The following is a 20,174-nucleotide window of genomic DNA, read 5'->3' as shown; positions in this document are numbered from 1 at the left end:
GGAAATCTGTAGTACAGAAATTCTCCATTGGGAAGTATTGCAGTGATTTTTTTTTCTTCATTTTTTTTTCTTTTTTTTTTTTTTTTCAGAATAGACTAACACATACTGTAGATAAACACAAGAGAAATATTGTCATGTTAATTTCTCCTAACAGGGTCCAATGAGCTCCTTGATGGATTTTTTTGCATGCAGCAAACCAAGGGTTTGTCTACAGAAAAGAAATGGACTTCTGACTTTATCTTAACCCGATATGTCTAAAGCTGCATTTTGGGCACAAATACTACCACACATCAGCTAAAAAGGGCAGGTGATTCTCTGTGTGCTCTTACTGTGCAGCAGAGGTGAAATAACTCCACCAGCCATGAAAAAAACTTGGGACAGCAATGTTAACCAGCAACTCCCTCCCTTTGTCTCCCTTCGCTGTTTCATTGTTTTGTGTTTTTTAACCCAGCTCTCTGAAACACACTAAACTCCAGTACAACTCTACAAAAGTTAGCAGACCAAGGTAAGACTGAGCTGTTGAGGTCTATCATAAACTCTGCTGATAATCTCTGAGTAATAATCTCTGAACTTGGTTTCACCACCAGAGAAACTGGAGCTTCCCACTTCATTAACATTTGTCTCCTGCAGAAAAATACTAGAAATGAGGATGGACTTCAGAGCTGATATATTTCAGTTTTCTTTGACTTTTACAGAAACTAAGTTCTGGACTTAGATGCTGCTCCCTTGACTGAATCAAAACATTTGAACAACCCTTGCTTAGAAAGCTGGGGTATGGATCAAACCTTTCTGGCTCAGGCTCTTTTCCAAAAAAATTGAGGGATAAGTAACTTTGCACAAACCTCCTTCTTCTCTTATACATTATAGCAAAATACACTTTAACAGACAAAGTAATGTGTTATAATCACACCTTGATTAAAATTTTATTGTAAATGATGAATGTGTGAACATTATCAACATTGTTTTAGTTTACAAGGGACATGCACATCCTCATACTCCTCCATTGCTGTCTTTAAAAAAAAAAAAAAAAAAAAAAAAAAAAGTCCTCACTAAGTCATGTCCTTAAATGTCCCCTACTTTAAACTGGAATGATATGGAACAACTCTTTGTAGGGATGTTTCAGGGTAAAGCAGACAAGATGCAGTAACAAATACCAAGAAGTAATTTACCTTAGATGTCATAGGGATCCTAGTAAGTAAGCATTTTTGTCCCCAAAGGCCAACTTGGCCTAGCCAGACTGGAGCAAAGAGCTTGAACCATATACAACTGACTAGGAAGAGGCTTTAAATAGTGGGCCTACATGGGGGCCATGAGGCTATGTTTAGCCCCAGAGGATGCAGCAACATCCTCTCATATTCAACAAAAGTTTAGCTCCAATGCAGGAAAGCATGTCACCTTGGGGCTTTGTTAGTGTTTTCAGAATACAGTGCCTTGAACTTGTGAGGTCCCTAACAGGCTGTTTTGTCCCAGTCCCTGTTGCACCTGCGTCAGGTAGGGTACCTTGAAGCCCCAAAGGGCTAGAGAGGTGCCATTCAATCTAGTTTCCACTTCACAGTGTCTTAAATCCTGGTTAATATTTAGCTTCCAAGGTCACTAAGAATAGCTGACTCCAGTCATGACACTAAAACATATGGGATTATGACTTGTTAAGATATATGATGTGTGAGGTTTTAGTGCAGTGTTTTAAGGGGCTTTTAACAGAAGGAAAGTAGAAGCCAGGAACATGCCATAAGGAACCCAAAAAAAAAAAAAAAAAAAAAGAAGAAAGAGAGAGAGAGAGAGAATCACGAATCACTCTCAGACAGGAGGAGAGAAAGAAATGTCCCAATCTCCTACAAACAGGATGCCTAACAGACCAGGCTGGACCTCTTTATACAGAGAGGCAGTATGAAAGCAAGAGTTTAAGAGTTTTAAGTTGTTCCACAATTAATACTGTGGGGAACACATGCCAAGCCAAATGCAGAAATTGCCAGGTTGTGGCAAGGCATCTCTCCTGTCTGGGAGCAGCCAAAGTCCCTCTGGAACAGGTAGAAACCTAGGGCAGAGAGCACAGGAGATGCAGGACTTGCCTCAAGCCCCCATTATCCCATTATCATTCATATCTGGGGTGATGTGCTTATAGGAGTTTCTGACAGAAGGGGCAGTGCATACAGCAAAATCAAAATCTGAATGAAGTCATCTCCGGGATCCATCATTCTCCCACAGTTACAAGTCAGTAAGAGATAGGACAACACGTGAAACTGAAAGTTTGATCCCATGTAGTATTAAACTTGTTATGGCATTTTCAGTCAGATCCCTTCCGCAGCCCCTGGGTACAATCTCTGTTTCTCCTCTAAGCTGTCGTGCTGGTCTTGATCCTTAGGGGGCTACCAGGCTCCATCCCAAAGCCAGATCTACAATGATGCACCGATTTTAGCATAACTAAAAATTAGTCACGTACTTTGGAAAGAAAAATCTTTTGTAATAAAACATGTAACACTAGCATTAAATATGAAATGCTGGTAATACAATGATGTTTACCTTAGATAACCAGCCAAATGTCTGACAGAAAACTGTGCCGCTGGGCAGCAGAGGTCTCCTAGTATTCAACAGTGCTGAGTGAGTAAATGATTTTTTTGTTTGTCTGAAGTCTTAAATAAAACAGTGCCAAAGGGGAGGAGAATGAAAAAGGGTAATATTTTTCTACAAATTAATTTTTGGGAGGTCCTTGCTAAACTGAAAAACTCCAGTCCAGTTTAAATCTTTTGAACAAAAGCAAGGCAACTGAAATAAAGAGTAAGATTTTGGCATAATACACAAGCCTGATAGTTTTTATTCAGCAGTATAGAGTTGAAGACAGCACTTTCCAAATTAGAGAATATTAGGCAAATCAATAGGTGAGGTCAAAAGTCCCTGCAAACAGGGTCTCAAGGGAAAAAGGTGGGAGCCCTTGTGTCCCCAGCACTCACTGTGGGCATCTCAGGATCAATTCCTGCCCCTCCCAGAGGGAACAGGAAGCAAAATCTCCCACCTGACCTCCCAGGTGTATAGCATGATGTGGTGGAGCTTTACATAGCTAAGTGAAACTGCCCTAAGAATGACCACCTCTCCATTTATGAGTACCATGGAGCTGGATATGAATTAACTTGTCTAAATAAAACTGTTTAGCAAACAGATTAAGTTAATAGTGACAGAGGGATCAAAATATTCTGTTATGGTAAACAGTTAATCGCTAATAAAAGCGGAACCTCCCCAAGAAGGAAGCAGCTCCAAAGGTGTTGCAGGATGGTCTCTTCAGACAGGTACTATAATTATATGTGCAGACATAATTATATCCCCTCTATCCAAAGTGTAGTTGTTACACATGTGTTATGACTGACACTAACTCCAGTTAACACCTCAGCTCATCTCAGAAGGGCCAAGGAATTATTTTTGAGACATCTGCTAGGGCATACACGTTGCAACTTCGTTTGCAGCACAAGCCTGGTTGCAGGTTGGTATACCTGTGCTCTTCTCTGAGCTTCATACAATCAGTCCAAATAACACCATGATCATCAAACTCTTTTGTCTTCCCTGGTTTCCTCTGCTTCTCACTTAGTATTATTCTGACATGAAAAAACTGTTTAAAAAGACAGTGTCAAAGGGGAAAATTTATTTCAGTTGTTCTTTCCAGTCATAAGCTATCATGGCTGTGTGCATAATAACCATAAGATGTTATGGCAGTAAAGAAATTTACATTTCTCTTTTGATTTGTTTTCATGGGAGAGTCATTAAGACCATGTGCCAGTAGGATTATTGGTTTTGCTATACAGATATCGGACCACTAGGCAGATACCTCATTTTATAGTGGCAGCAAATGAAATGGTGGCTCCATTTGGATTGTATGAATACAGTCATATACAACATTTTTCTTTTATGTATATACACATATACATACGCCCACAAGCACACATGAAGATGCATGTGTACATATGTATGTTACAGCAGATATGTATATACAGAGACAACAGTGATTTCTTACCGATGCCTAACAAATGCACTTTAGCGCAAATCTAATTACATCTAAATGGGACGTCTTCAAAGACAAACACTGCTTTCTAGCATTGATTTCTGTTCTTGCCAATTAAAATATGAAATCTGCTTTTGAAAAGTATCCATTTACACCCCAAGTTGCTAAGCTACAGAATAGAAAGGTACTGTTATGCACATCATTTTTTCAGGGGCAACATCCCTGCATTCAAGGACACCAGCACATATTGCACATATTGGTTTATTTTTGCCTTTGAAAGCACATCTTTTACTGAAGTCCTTGAAATTCTGGCCCAGCAGTGTAGTTTTGTATTTACAGAAAAAAAAAAAAAAAAAAAAAAAAACAAAACACATTTTATTCATAATCTATAATTTTTACCAGCTACAACCTCAATGTATCTTTGCAAAATGTAACGGTAGAAAAATGCAAGTGTCTTTTGCCAGGTTTTTCCTATACAGGCTGGCAAAATGTTCTACCACAACAGCTGCACTCATTTCATCTCCTCAAAGCACTTCTGTAGTGGATCCCTCCTACGGGATTGTTGGTAGGACAGAAGGAGAGCACCTCAGAGATCCCCAGGGAACAGCAACCCTCCTCATAGTTCTTTTGAGGGGACTAGAAATGAGCACCTAAACTAAAACATCAGAACCTTCAACAGGCAGCTCCATAGGAGAAAAACATGTGATACATGTGATTTTAGCAGGTGGACATCCCTCAGCTACAGTCATTACAAAATGGTTATATGACTGGCCCCATAGCTTTTAGTGTGCATGTTATTCAGAGACACAATGATCTAATGGGCTTTTCCAGGTTTCACCTATAACCCACTAGAGATGTGTCTACATAGACAAAGACTAGCATATCTTGATTTAACACTGCCTCCATCTAGGAACTGTAGAAATATGGCAGTGTGATTTCCCTTATCTTTGTAGCTATCAATAAGTCAGGCATGTAATTTCTAGTCTAAAACCAGTTTATACACCAGCTGGGAGGGAAAGTCAGCTTGGCCCTCCACAATGCAATGAAAGATTGTGTGTACCAGACCCATGGTACCACTGTACCATCTAACAGAGCTGCTTATGGCCCATGTGCCACAGAATATCAGCAAGGTTCATGGCCACAACACTTAGTCTCAAGGTGCTGCATTAACCTGTGTTTTCAGCTGCTAAACAGCAGTAGAAATCTGCAAAATATGTAAGATCATGTTACATTTTCACTTGCTTTACTTGGTATAGAAGCAGTAGGCGATGAAAAGGACAGGATGAAAAGTGATGTGTATGGCTGTGAAAGAGAGAGGAAAATACAGCTGGACATCTCTAACAAGATGCAGCCCAGTTTATGCATCTGGACGAAAAAAAAAAAAAAAAAAAAGTTGAAGTTGAAAAAAATTAAGGTTGGGCCCAGCGCCCTGGTGCAGTACAGGCCCAGATTCTTTGCAAACAGGAACTAATTGCTAAAAGCTCTCCAGAGGATTTTTCTTTTTTCATTCCTTTCAGTTAACATTGGCAAAGAGTTAGAAATTTCATCAAGAGGAATGATCTTTTATAAGTCCTTCTTTCTTAAATCTTTTTTTCCCTTTTTGCTGATGTGAGGATTGGCACCAATTTAAGTAACTTCTTTCATCTTTTAACATGGACATTCTTAAATTGGTTTAACAATTTAATCCATTTAGCTGAAGTCCAATGCAGTCAAATCCATTCAAGAATTGCATGGAACAGACCCTCAGTGTTTTACCCAAACCACTGCTCTGTTAGCAAGAAGAGTAGGAACAGTGACTTCAGTTAAACTCATGTTGTTCCTTCTAGTAATCTACCCTGACACCCTTATGCTGACTCCTGGAAGATTTAGGCATCCTTTTAAGTTGGCTTCCACTGAGAGAGAAATCAGTGTCTGTGAGGCTGAGAGTGGCTGTAGAAGTATGCTGGTTTTATTCACATCCACATGAAAGCTGTTAAACAAGAGGCAATCACAAATGGCCTCTACAAAATCTCTGTACCTCAAACTCTGAACTGGCATAGCAATACTTACATCCCCCAAAATAATCCTCCTTCAGGGCCATCTTTAAATATTATCAATATTGCATACTTACCTTTTTTTTCCAAGGAATTTTTCAAAGTGGTAGCAAAGATTTGATGGCTTTCCATATAAAATAGGACATCTTTTTTTCCTTGATCTGGATCACATCTTATAGTAAATACTTGGTATACAGAGGTTGTTTTAAATGTGAGTTATTATTATTACAGTGGCATCTAAAACTTGATCATTGCCAGGACTCCAAAAGCCACAGTGATAGGAAGTAGACTCCTTGATAACTATGGCTATTTTTCTCATATGAAATCAAGAAAGGCAAAAATTGACACAAAGCTGAGAAAATCTAATCAGATGTCACCAAACTGGCCTTTTACAAATGGATATTCTCAGCAATGTTGCATATAGCATACATACAACACAGATAACAATTAAAAGGAACGTCTTTCCACTGCATTTGGTGGTTTCCCCTTATTTATCATGCGTCGATATGTATGTAGGTCTCTTCCTACTCAGATATGTCAACCTATTATTTTGCCATGGACTAAGCATTTGCTCCTAATTGAAGAACAATAATGTAATGTCCAGCACGCTGAAGCTATTTGTCTCCTCCTTCCAAATAATAAACTTAAGCGTTGGAAGGGTTAATGCTTCTTGTATTCCTGTGTTAAGGAAGCTAATGGCCAAAGAGAAAATTTACAGTTCAGCTAAAAGTTTTGCCCAGTTGTCCAGACACGCTCTGGGAGCTTTTCTCTGTACCATGGCATACAGAAAAGTCCATTGTCACCAGCACAGCATGGGACTGGGCTGCTTAGTTGGCTTTTCCCATCTGCTGGTCCCAGTCTGCAGCCTACAAATTGCAGTCTGCTCTCGTGCTGCCAAACACACACACTCTGGTCCCCCATATTCTGTTGCTCGTTGTGTTATTTTTATATTCATGAAAACATTAAAGTCAGGGTAAAAGGGACAAATAGTCCAGATTTGAAGATTTTCCAGCTAGACCAAAAAATGCTGCATGGCATGTGTGTTTAGCATTAGGAGGAAAATAAATGTGCTGTTTTCAAATTTTTGCTTCAGGGTCAGCCAACATCAGTCTACCATGTAACAGCTTTGAGGGGGGAAAAAAAGCTCCACTTAAGGATATATCTGCCAGAGTAAACAGTGCCTCAAACCAGGGAAATCTAAAGCACATGCCTTATTGTCAAGTTTGGTTTAACTTGTTTTACAAATCAAAACAGCAGCTCAGTTTTTAAAACCTATTTTTAAGTCCACTAGTGTTTTATCAAGAAGGTTAAAGACCTACATTAGTGTTTCAGTCCCTACATTTTAAATCAAAGATGATGGAACAATTTCTCTTCAGTGAATTAATGTCTTGTCCCGTTCTTTCATGCACCTCCTCCTATCTCCGCATCATGTCTCATAAATCAGAATGTAGGATTCTCCATTTTAACTGTCTTGGTGTACCCTGTGCTCCATGGGCAGTCTTTGAAATGAAATATGTTAGTGCTTACCGTGGGGCAAGAACAACTGGCCCCCAATATACATTGGAAGAATTAAAAGTTTTGGTCTCTGTGTGAGCAGGAGGAGTCTTCAGAATTTACTTCTCCTTAGGAAACAAAGTGCATACCACAAAGAAACCTCCTGCACTTAGGATGTGTGCAGACAATTCTTCTGATTAATGTGGGAGTTTTTGCATACATATCTGAGGGAAGAATTTGGCTCTTCACTATTTAAATAAAACACTGAAGAGTATTTAAGGACCAAAACCAAGCCTGGAATGTTTAGAAGACATTTCCAAGAAACTCAAATGAAAAAGTCTTTGCCAAACACAGACAAACCTCATCAAACCCTATAGCTTCCTTTCAACTTTTATTGTTTCTGCTCCCCCACAAACCAGCCCTCAGCAGGTAATTCTGCTTGCTTGACTGAAACTGAAGTTTCATGATTATTTTATTCCAGAAGTCTGAGCTGTGTTGAAAAGGGTGGGGGGAGTCAGGGAGTGGGGAGGAGGTCTCTTCCCCCCTCCTCGTCTATAGAGATCTACTTGTGCCCTTGTGGCTGCGTGTAATTTGTTAAGTTCTGCAGGGAGCTGGAGCAGGGAACTGATCCAGCCGAAAAACATCTTTCCCTTGTCCATCTCTTTATTGTTCTCTGCTCTTCCAGCACTGCATGGTTGCATGAGCAGTAATGACAGCACAAGAAAAGCCCAGGAATATGTGACAGGATGAGCAACAGAAAGGAGCACAACAGTGCCTGGCACAGACATACAACATCAGTCTGAATTCAAGGCTGATGTACTGCTATCAGTATCACTGAATACCTTGATCAGGATGAGATTAAATTAAACACTTTACATGTCTTCAGTAAACATAATGAAAATGGAGGTGGACTTGATGATCCTTGTAGGTCCCTTCCTCCTCAAGATATTCTATGATTCCGTTATTAAAATAAATATATAAATAAGGCTTAAATAAAAAGAATTTTATTTTACAACATTCTATTTTCATTTTTTTAAATATCCACAAAAAACTTGATCCATTTCTCTAACACTGTATACAGTATGCATACCTGTCTAAATATGTGGCATATAACCATATATATTGATGCATGATAAATAAGGGGAAACAACCAAATGCAGTGGAAAGACATTCCTTTTAATTGTTATCTGTGTTGTATGTATGCTATGTGCAACATTACTGAGCATATCCATTTGGAAAAGGCCAGTTTGGTGATATCAAATAAGATTCGTGTCCATTTCTGCCTTTGTTGATTTCATATGAGAAAAACAGGCACAGTTATCAAGGAGTCTACTTTCCAATTACTATGGATTTTGGAGTTCTGGCAATGATCAAGTGTTAGATGCCACTGTAATAATAATAATTCACATTTAAAACAACCTCTGTATACCAAGTATTTACTATAAAATGTGGTCCAGATAAAGCAAACATAGATGTCCTATTTTATATGGAAAGCCATCAAAACTGAAATCACCTCTATAGCATATCCAAAGAATTACTTAATCAACATATGTTAAAAAGGTAAAGAGGTCAAATGATGTTTAATAGCCAAATTTTGAAGTTACTTCAAATCTATGAGTCATTACTTACTCCAGTAGGACCAGTTAGGACTGTGCAACTGCTCACCAATATTAACGTGTGTCCAAACATACAGTATCTTTCAATAAGGCTGCAGGAGATGCAGTCATTCAGGTGTGAAGCTGGAGTGAGATCAGAATTTGGCTTCAGCCAGTATCTTAGTAAGAGCTGTAGCAGAAGTATTGACTGTAGCATGCAGTTGGATTCACTGAACAAAGGAAATAAAGCACATGTGATTCCCGTCCAGTATTATTCAGATTGCTTCGAGGTGCGCTGAAATTTAACTTCTTAGAAAGATTTTTGTCTGAACTGTTTCTTCTCTCTTGGGCAGCAAGAAGGACTGATTCAGCTTCCAGGCATTCCTGTGAAAATTGCTTAAATGACACTGGCCGAAGACTTCCATGCTAAATTGTGAATCTAAATAATGCTCCCAGGGCATTCGGGAATGAGCAACACTTTGCCAGGCAGACACAGGGATTTTAAACAGAAAGGTTTACACAGACGTGACCCTCAGCACTCTCAGGGGGCACTCAGCCCCCAAAAGGGAGGTAATCCCACAACAGTTCTCTCCCCCAACCCCCTCCCCCTTCTCCATATTTTCTATGCTCTCCAGTTTGGATCTTGCACCTCGGTCTTGCAAGCTGCATCCTGTCTAGAGTCACCCTTCACCCCGGACATGGGTGACACAGATGGTGGATACAGATAGCATTTCTGCACCATTATTTAGCAGCTGTAAGAGGCAAAATTACGTCAGACAATCACCTGCATACAAATGGTTGCAGTCTACCCAAGCAGTTCCTTCTATTTCCTAAAGACATTGGCAAAGAGCTGCTTCCCCCAGGGAGCCTCCATCCATCTGGACTCCTGGGCTGCCTGTACAGATGGTGTCAACAGCAAGCGCCTTGGTGTTCAAGGTTTTGGGCCATGAGGACCATGAAGAAATAGAAACTACACCCAGGGGAGGCTCCCCTGAGTCTGTCCAAGAACAACACAAATCAAGTATGGGTCAGATCGGTCACATTTGTTCTTGTCACACTCTTGTTGTATGTAAATAGTAAATCCAAATCTACTTATTGGTGGCAGGCTTCTTCTGTCATGCTTGTGGAGCAGGTGATGGAGAACTTGGACAAATCTCTTGAAATAGAGCCTTGTGGAATAGGATAGCTGAGACACCATCCTGTTTGGATCACTGTGCAGAAATCCTTTGTTGGAAAGAGCCAACATCTTTAATTTTGCTTCAGAGTCAAATTTAGCATACAGACATTCAGCTCAGAGGAAGCCTTTTTACAGCAGCTGGCCATTTTAATTATAGAATTATACAAACAATAAATTTCTAATATTAGATACATTTCTCACAGTCCTTATTACTGAAAATAATGTCTTAGGGCCATATCCAAAGCCCACTGAATCAATGGAAGGCATCCCACTGACCTCATTGTGATTGGACCAGGGCCTTAGTTTCTTAAAATAAAATTTTACAAGGTGCAGGCTAATCCTATTCCATATATTTTTAGTAAAATGGCTGTTTTTTTTTTTTTTTTTCCCCCATTAAGATTCATAAGACACAGTCACAATAACTTCTTGGCACCAAGTACTTTATAAGGAATTTAAATGTAAATAGGTCTTTTTGAGACTCTTTTACACCTGGGCTTCAAAATGGCTGGCTCGGAGCACAGGTTCCAGGGTCAGCAGCAGCAAGGGCCCATCACAATGGGCAGTGTTTAGTTCACTTTGAAGTGCTGTGAGAGCAAGGAGTGGTCAGCCACTTTTCCCGGAAAACAAGAAACGAGCCAAGCCTAAAGCTGCAGGTAGCACCAGCCATTCCAGAGCGCTTACGGAATTCCATCAATAACTCATTTATTTAATTTTTCATATATACCCAGGCTCTAGACATCTGCAAGGAGCTAGAGCTACCAAAACACCATGTGACAAGCTGTGCCTGTGGTATGTCCAGCCACACTGAGGCCAGGAAGTAGCACAGAACTGCCAAGAACGTTTGATTTTGTGATTTTCCAGTTTATTCTCAAGCCCATAAAGTTTCAGATAAGTCTTAGATAAGCAAATTAAAGGGGAGGAGGGGTTATCCAAATGAAAATATCAGCCTGCCCCCTTTACTTTACCCCCATCTGGCGCAAACTGAAAAGGAAATGTTTTGAAAGGCATAAGAGTAAGCTCAGCAGCATGGAAGCAGAGGTTACCTCTCATGCACCAGGAGGAAATCTTCCCGTTGGGCACTGCAGGAACTGCCAGGCCTGGGCTCCGAGACCTTCCCCGTGCTAGTATCTACAGCGTGACAAAAGGCAACATTTTTAGAGGATATAAAAACTATGGAGGAAAGAGGAGCTACGAGAAAACAGCATGAGGGAAAAAAATAATAATAAAAAAAAAAAAAAAAAGAAATTGAAAAAACATAGGTGACATAAACAGGAAGGCAGTGTTCCCAACATACCCACTTTTTGGCAGTCATTCCCACAGTATTTTTAGTTTCCTTCACTTTTTTCCACTATGATCTCCATATTACGTCTTGTGAATTTTAAGGACCTTGTTTCTGGATTTGTGAAAAGCCTCCTGGCCAGTTTGCTGAGCTTTTCACATGCCAAAGAAATGTAAAAGCCATGGCACAAATGCTACCATGCTCTGAACCAGCACTGACCCAATCAGTGCCATCTGCAGAGGGCCTGCTATGATGCCCTCCAAAATTGGTGGGTTTTAATGGGATCTGGATGTGGAGTTCAGCTCTAAAGCATGCAGCCTGGCCTGCAATTAAAGTGCACTCACGACCTGACACATTCAAGGAACATTTCAACACATCGGCATGCAGATATGAATGCCACAGGTCAGACGACAGAGAAGGGGCTAGGAAAACATGAGGAAGACAAAATGAATCCATGACAGCACCGTTCAGTTTCACCATCAGGAATAATGTATTTATTTTATGCCTGAGCCAAGGTTTAAATTGCCAACAGCTTTGTCATCATACCCTTTCACCCCTGGCTCACTTTTGCATACAGCATATCACAAGACACAACAATTCATTTTCTCCTGTCTCACTTCCTGTCAAATCCTCTTGCACGTTGCATTGGGATTTCTTGCCCCATAACTGAGGATTAAATCACCAAATGATCCAACGATGCAGCCTAATGCACATTTTGCTTGATGCTTCTAGATTGCCTTAGTCCACTCTTGCCTGCTTCATTCGGCCCTCTAAACACACATTCATGTTTTAAAATGAATTTTGAGTTTAAAATTATTTTTCTGTAGTCTAAAGATCTGAATGTTCCTGATAGGTAGCTAGTGAATAAATACTGTAGGGAACAGGGGATGTGGCTGTAGCAGCAGCACAAACATTCTGTGCACAGCCACCACACCCCTGGCACAGACCTGGCACAGACCAAGCATGGACCATGGCATAAAAGTGTGTTTATTGCATGAAAGAGGTTATGGAAGTTCATCATGGAAGCACTCATATTTGATGTGAACTGCCAAGTACAGGAATGGCTAACGTGGCCCTTGAGTTACAGCAAATGAGACATTGAATGGGAAGTATTTACATATATTCCATACCGTGTAGGCCTCACTGTGTCAGCATTGCCCTGGCCACCCTTGAGCTTCCTCCAAGCAGCCAGGTGGAGGCCATTTTGCTGACATATATGATCTGCCTTACTGGGGACAGCTGAGGAAGACTTGGTGTCACTGCAAGAAATGAGTCCTGGGCAGCTGTCTGCCTGACAGACCACAGTACTTGTGCCAAGCTCAGAAAAAAACAGCAAGTTTGCCCAAGGGAACCCTCCAAGCATGGGATGCTCATAAGCTTTCTCCTTTGCAACATCCACGCAGCTGGGCAGCAGTGGGCAGAACTGGTCATCACCAGTTGGCCCCCCAGGGCCACCTCAACAAGGACCTAGGTAGGCCTTGGGCCTCCTTCTGAGCTCTGCCTCTCCAAGGTGACCTAGGAAAGGAACCATGGAAACATGCAAGGGCTCAGAAACACACTTCCAAATATGAGACATAAAGAACACATTTTGTTGCTGTCAAGAAGAATTTTGATGGTTACTCTTGTAAGATGACACCAAGCTGCCCTATTAAATATTTACATAAGGATTCATAAGGTTGAAGACAGAGCAGATCTTTAGGTCACCTTGTCTAAGGTTCTAAATCTATGTATTTCCAGATTTTATCCAGGTACCCCTCAAATTAATCCTGACTTTGTGTAGATGGAATGTTATTATTTCCAAGCCTATCTAACAATCAGTTTGTATTGAACAACTTGGCCAACATATTTCATCAGATTTATTCTTGGCATATATTCAAAGGTTTACTCAGTAGTCATAAATTTGTGGTTTCAATAGAGCAACTGGTCACTCAGATTCGAGCATGTTTCCCCAGTTCTTGAACAATAACTTAACCATTCTTAAACTCTTCTTTTGCATACTTGAAATCATTTCATTAATCAACGAATTTATCTTGTTGTGTGAAAGAAGCGCTTTTGATATGCTCATAAATCTGACCTTCCAAAAGTTTTGTGCAACAACTTGTATTTACAGAAGAGTTCATAATAAGCAAATGAAGATGCTTGGAAACACAGCCATGGGAAAAGGCTTCTAGATATCGCCAAAATGTCTATAAATATGTTTTCTCACTACTTACCCTTGTGGTTTAGCAATCCAGACTGTGGGCAATGTTTTATGTTGGTGTAAACTATACCATTTCATTGGCTTCACAGGGGATGTGACACAGAACCCAATGCTAAATTTTGCATTTTTTGTGTTTGGAATTTGCAGACAGGAGAACAGACAGCTATTTGTAGTTATACTCCAGTCATTTTTAACAACAATGTGCAGAAAAGTTCAGCCATCGATCTTCATCATCAAGAGGAAACGCCTCATAAACTGAAAATGCTACACTAAGGACTCTTTCAGTTTTACCTCTCTTTTTATTTCCTTAAAGAGTGCTTTGTTTCCACTGCTGTCTTGTTCCCATTCAACTCTGAGAAATACAACCTGCACGCTCTACCAGTCTGCCCACCCCCAGATACGCTTACAGCCAAATATTGCTTCCCGTTCATTTCTTAAAACAAACATCCTCTCACTGCACCCCCCCCCCCCCCCCCCCCCCCCTTGCTGCTTGGAAGACCCTACAGAAGCGGCCAGGATACTTTGCAGATACTTGACAGCCAGCGCAGAAGCGGTGTGCTTTTCCAGAGGAGAAACTACAGAAGGCAGAAGTGTGCTTGACACTGGGGCACCCTGGGAAGACGGGGCCCCTCACCAGCCATGAGGCCACCCTGGGAGTGGGGTCTGCTGTGGCTGGAGACCCCAGGCCTCTCTCAAGCCCTCTCCTGAGCAGCCATGAGGGCAGCAGCAGGGAGTGGGGAAGGACAGTGCTTCCCAGTGCATCCTGATGCCGCAGCCGGTAGTGGTTTCTGCTGGGAGTGGGAGAAGCAGACATAGCTGACAGCCACCAGGCTGTGGATAGGCAGTCTGGGTCACCAGGGTTAGGCTCAGGACAAACTAATGAGCTGCCTCCTGCTTTTAAATACCTTGGTTTTCTGCTGTTTACTTTTCATGACCACACAGGCTTCCAGTTCTGTGAAATAAGGACTTCACACCCTTGTGTCTAGCACGATAAATGAGAGCAGCAGCTGGTCCACTGTTAACCCATTCCCCTGCACCAGCTTTGTTTGTATGATTCTTAAGGTATTTCAGGTTTGCATGGAACAATTATCAACCATTGTCATACTAAGATATCATTTTTCAGCCCAAGAGCTGAGTTGTTCCCATGTGGCAATTTAATTATCAACCTTAGAAGTGCTTTAAGATTAAAAGACCGAATATAGAAACAATAAACATTAAAACCAAACTCTGGGTGACCTCTCCATGAAAGGTGAGCAAACCCTGCCTATCTCATCCTAGTCACTTCAAGTTCAGCTGCTAAGCTACCCAGCTGCAGTGCCCAAAACGGGATACATTCTTAGAGGCATAAGTTACACCCAAAGGGTACCCAAAGGTCAGTGTTTAGCCAACATGGGCCACCAGAGCCTATATAGGCCACATGTTTGTTCAGAAGGTGGTATTTCTGCTCCTTCACAGCTAAAATTTTCATAATGACTTCAGTCTCATAAACCCTACCTTCAAAAATATCTAAAAATCTGACTCAGTGAATATGCAAGTGCCAAAGCTATATAAGTACTGGAAATTAAAAAGCAGTAATACAAGCTTGCTCCTATGGTGCATTTGAAACAGTCTTGAGCTCCTGACACTCTGATCTTGAGAAGACTATCCTTAAACATTTTTATTTTTTTTTTAAGTTAAAGGCTAAAATACATTTTGCTGTCAGTGCTTCAGAGAGAAATGTGTGGGTGAGTTCTGCTGGCCTGGGACACCTAAATCATTCAGTTTGATTGCATCACTGATATAAGTGTTAAGCTGTTATTTTCTGATTTGCCTTCAGGGTCTCCATAACTACCACTCATGACAGGAGGAACAAGAACAAGAATGATAAGCACCTGTCACTGTCGGAAACCCCCAGGATCAAATAACAGCCACACTGGGGTATGTATCAGATCTCACAGGGCACGTACCATTTACCACTGCAAATACAGCCATTACTTGGGGTCTTGCAGCTTTAGAGAAGTTACCAAAGTACAGGTGGCAGCTAGGAGTAAATTTTGCCTTGTAAATGATGCCCGTTACACATGAAGCTGGGTGACATGTACTTTTTTTTTTTTTTTCCTTGCAAACTAAGCGGAGACTAAATACTCATTTAGCTACGTATTGAAACACTACTAAAAACTTAAATATGAGATTTGATTCAGAGAAATACCTACTAAATCTTTAAAAAAACTAGCTGGTACCTGCTTTTTTGAGATTTAGCAGTACATTCTCAAAGTGTCCACAAAGATTTTACAAAATGCACAGCAAGAATAAATATTTAGACACATGTATTCAGAATTTGCTGTAGCAATCTAATACACAACATTAATTTGCATCTACAATTCAACTATAGGTTCAAAAGGCAAATACATACTTGGCAAATAAATAGCACTTCTTCAATATAGTTTATTTTTACTGTTATAGAAGATCCCATAAAGCAGTTTGGGTATGTTCACAAAGTTTAACAGAATTTAAACCTCTGAAGTATTACTTTCATATCCCACTCACTGAGATGGTGAGATCATTTAAGCACAGGTATGATGCTATGGACAATGGGAGACACATTTTTCTGATTTTCCCAGACAACCCTGTCTGTGTAGGAGTAAGCAATTTGTTCCTGAGCCATTAAATGGTGTAGAAGATACTTCCTTTTCTTAGGCTTTTCTGGCACTGATGATGCCCAAAACGAAGACTTTTATGTTTTCTGAAGCCTGCTGTAGTGCAAAAAATTTTTGTTGGAATTACTTTAATCAGTTGAGAGAATAAAGTCTGCACACTGTTGATTGAAAGAGGTTTTGAGGGGAGAGGTATCCCCATCAGTCTTGAGCTTCTTCCCTGGTGGGATTGACACACAGCCTTTTACATATTATGTCTCTTGTAGGAACAAACAGAGCATTCACATCATCTTAGAGCAAAGAAGTTTAGACACCAGAGTCTTTCTGTGGAAACATTTACACCAGTATAGCCAACAGTGGAGTCCTGTGCCCGGTTGTGGGCTTCTCAGTGCAAGATCATTGACATACCAGAGTCAGACTGGTGGAGAGCCATCAGGAAAGCCAGGGCTGGAAGAAATAAAAAAATGAGAAGAACGAGGCTTGTTCAGCCTGGAGATAGCTTTGGGGGATTTACTTCTTGCATCAGCTACCTAATGGGAGGGTGCTGAGAAGACAGAGAAGGGCTCATCTCAGAGGTGCACAGCAAAAAGATGGGACAAACAGCACAAATTCTAATACGAAAATTTTCTGATTAGGAAAATATTTTTACCCTGAGGGTGGTCAAACACTGCTAACAGGGCCCCTGGTCAAACACTGCTAATCCCCCAGAGAGGGTGGGGGATTTCCAATCCCGGAGATATCAAAACTTGACTGGACAAAGCCCTAAGCAACACAATATAAGTTGGCCATGCCTTGAGCGGGGAGTCTGGACCAGGTGAACTATGAAGGCCCCATCCAACCTAAATTTTTCAGTGTTTCAATAAGAGTGGATCTAAGCTATCCCAGCAGAGCTGTGCCTCCTCTATTAATTGTCAGCAATGTTAACTGTTACATGAGAGTTTGGAATTAACTGGATATATAATAGGCACAGGAAATTAGATTTTCTCCTTTAAATTAAGTTGTCATGGTAGAAAAGAACATAAGTAGGGATTGATAGTGCTGTGCAGTATGTTGTATAAAATCAACTGATTTCATTGTTTTTTCATTTCTGGGAAGGACTTTACCTTCCCAAGTAAAAAGAAAAATATTTTAACATAAAACACAGGTAATAATTCCTTTTTTTTTTTTTTTTTTTTTTTTTTTTTTTTTTTTTTATGCCTCATAGTTCTGCCTTCTTCAATACATTATTTTTGGTTGTATGATATGGACCTAAGAATTATTGTCATTGTTCCATTCCCTAAAGTCACTTTGATCTTCTCTTTGTCTTTTCCTTCACTGCCCTGGTTCCTTGCCCTCCCTTTTCCACTCTTTTGCAAATGTTATTATCTGCCTTTGGCTGTACGTGATCTACAGATAACAGAAGTGCCAGAGGCTGATCTGATTTCCTTCATGTCCAAGGAATTAAACTCATTTTCTATATGAGTAGCTGGAAATAATAGCAGTCATTGTTCAAGACAAGATCACCAGGGCCTGTCCTAAACCAAAGCCGCGCTGCATGAGAGGGCTGGAATTCAGACTCAGGTCTGGACTCAGAATCAAATTGTAATTTGGGAATCAGACTATTTTCTTGGCAAACTGACCACTTGAGAGAGGCAGAAAAGCATTTGTCAAATGTTAGGGATGCAGGGGAAAGACAGTCTTACAAATCATTTGCAGGAAAACTGTCTGTTGCCATTTGTTTGTCCTTATCCTCCTCAAAACAGGGTTTGCATGTGTTCTTTGTTAATATGCTGAATTGCTGCGTCAGTTTCTTCTCGTAACAGAAAGAGCTAGACAAGCCCATGGGTGTTAGCTAAAACCCTGTATCAGCATGGCAACAACACAAGTAACCAACACAGAAAGCGTGCTTGACCTCTGAGAGTAACCTCTCCTGCAGCCAAAGATAAAAGAAGTAAAACATCAGTGTTTAATATTTAGAAGATATAAATGGGGTAAATCTGAACTTCAGCATGATAAATCTATCCACAGGGTCCTTTCTATACACTTCTAAAGATCATCGCATCTATGGTTCTTAGACAACAACTATGTAAGCTGTGTGTAAAATTGGAAGTACTTGTGCATACACACAATGATATAAACAACTGACAGAACTGACAGTTTTTTTATGGAGCCAGTAAACATAGCATCATATCTAGACTCAAAATGCATTTCAACTTTTTATGGTATAGAAATGATCAAACAATAGAAGTAAGAAATTAAAACTCATCAGTGACAAATGTGTTGGGTTACATCTAATGTCACAATGGATTCACTTATTATTGAACTGAGCTACTGACCTAATCTTAATTGTAACTATGACAAGTGTCATTAATAACATGTTGCAATCACACAAGGTCACCTATATGTGATTTTGTCTACATTTATAGGCACATACAGAATAAGTCTGTGCAGCTCCATTTTTGAAACTGTGTTCAAGTGAACCCAAGATAAATACTGCATTTCTTAAGGGACTCAGACATTAAACTTTATCAATGAGCTGATCCAAGATTTATTTATAAAATCTCAGGGCATTAAATAATACTTACTAAGGAGAAGATACTGAGCATTAGGAGGATACTTTTTAAGTACAATGTGTTTGGACAACAAAAAATCAAATCATCTTTCCTTGTGGAAGGCCTGTATAATCTGAGCAGGAAATAATTCTAGAAGTTGGTCTCTATTTCTATTAAATTAGAATAATGAAATAACATCTGTTTTGTTTTGGTTTTGAGTATTGATGAAGTGAAGAATAAACTCAATGCTGCAAAATGTGAATTCCTTAACATGGAGCTGTTGGCAATGAAAGGCCATTCTCATGTAGCATATTCAATTTATATAGTGAGCGTTATAATGGTGATATTAACCTGCAAAATTCAAGACACCAGTGAAGTTTTTCAGGAAACCCCAGTGCTTGGATGGCATTTCCAACTTAGTTTTGTGTTCCGAGCAGATAACAGAGGTTGGTGAAGAAGCTGTGGTTTAAATGGCACAAGCTTATTGACACAACACCACAAAAGTCCTGCTCTGAGAACAGAGGGACAGAGAACAAGAATGTCCAACAAATGCAGGTGCTGGTTGAACAGGTTCTTAGCAGGTAAGAACAAAAGTTTATCCAGACCCAACACCATATTGCAATGTGTCCCCAACATCTAGCATTATCATCAATACTAACTCCAGGGGTGGCAAAGGAGGACAGTGTTGCCACTGCTTCTTTGACTTATATGGCGTATTCTCTCCAGCCTGTGGTTCAGGTACTTTTCCTGTAAACACCATATGCAAAGAAAAAAGGACATGAAAATTCTTTTACATTTCCAGCAGATCCTTAGAATAAACTTTTCTATTGGTTTTGCACATGGGTATGTTTGGCCATTTTGCTACTAATTCTCCCCCTAAGAATTCAACAATAGATTATTTCTGGGTTACAGTGGTGATATAGGTGCACTTTAAAAAGGCAATTCTCATTTGGTGGTATGTGTAGGAACAAGACCTTTTTTAAAGTGGAATTTCTATCATTTCCTACTAGAAAAAGTTGGGTTAGCAGGAAATGGGGAAAAAAAAAAAAAAAAACAAGTCATCTTTAGCTATTGCAAAGCGTTAGGGTTACTACATTATATGAAACTATGAGGTTCATATGCTATGAGGATCATTAACATTTGCACTCCCCAAGACGTTGGGGACTGCATTAGCTGGGTAGGCTAATGCACAGCCAACTCTTGGACTTGAAGGGAGCACAGTCCTAGGAACCCCAGCACCTCAG

At 40.2% G+C, this 20,174-nt stretch overlaps 2 long non-coding RNA genes across 2 annotated transcripts in view; one reads left to right on the top strand and one right to left on the bottom strand.

Annotated features, from left to right (window-relative positions):
• LOC311433800 overlaps positions 1–20,174 on the top strand; it is a 371,170-nt gene that overhangs the window by 139,501 nt on the left and 211,495 nt on the right. The window lies entirely within an intron of this gene.
• The window catches only part of LOC311435034, a 29,901-nt gene continuing 25,569 nt past the window's right edge, over positions 15,843–20,174 (bottom strand). The window contains exon 3 of the long non-coding RNA XR_014691880.1: positions 15,843–16,846. This is a non-coding gene — a long non-coding RNA (uncharacterized lncRNA). The remainder of the gene's footprint in view (positions 16,847–20,174) is intronic.

This window comes from Aythya ferina (genome assembly GCF_964211825.1).
Source record: "Aythya ferina genome assembly, chromosome: 3".
Taxonomy (NCBI): Eukaryota; Metazoa; Chordata; class Aves; order Anseriformes; family Anatidae; genus Aythya; species Aythya ferina.
The sequence above is the reverse complement of the archived record's forward strand: the minus strand, read 5'-3'. Positions and strand labels throughout refer to the sequence as shown.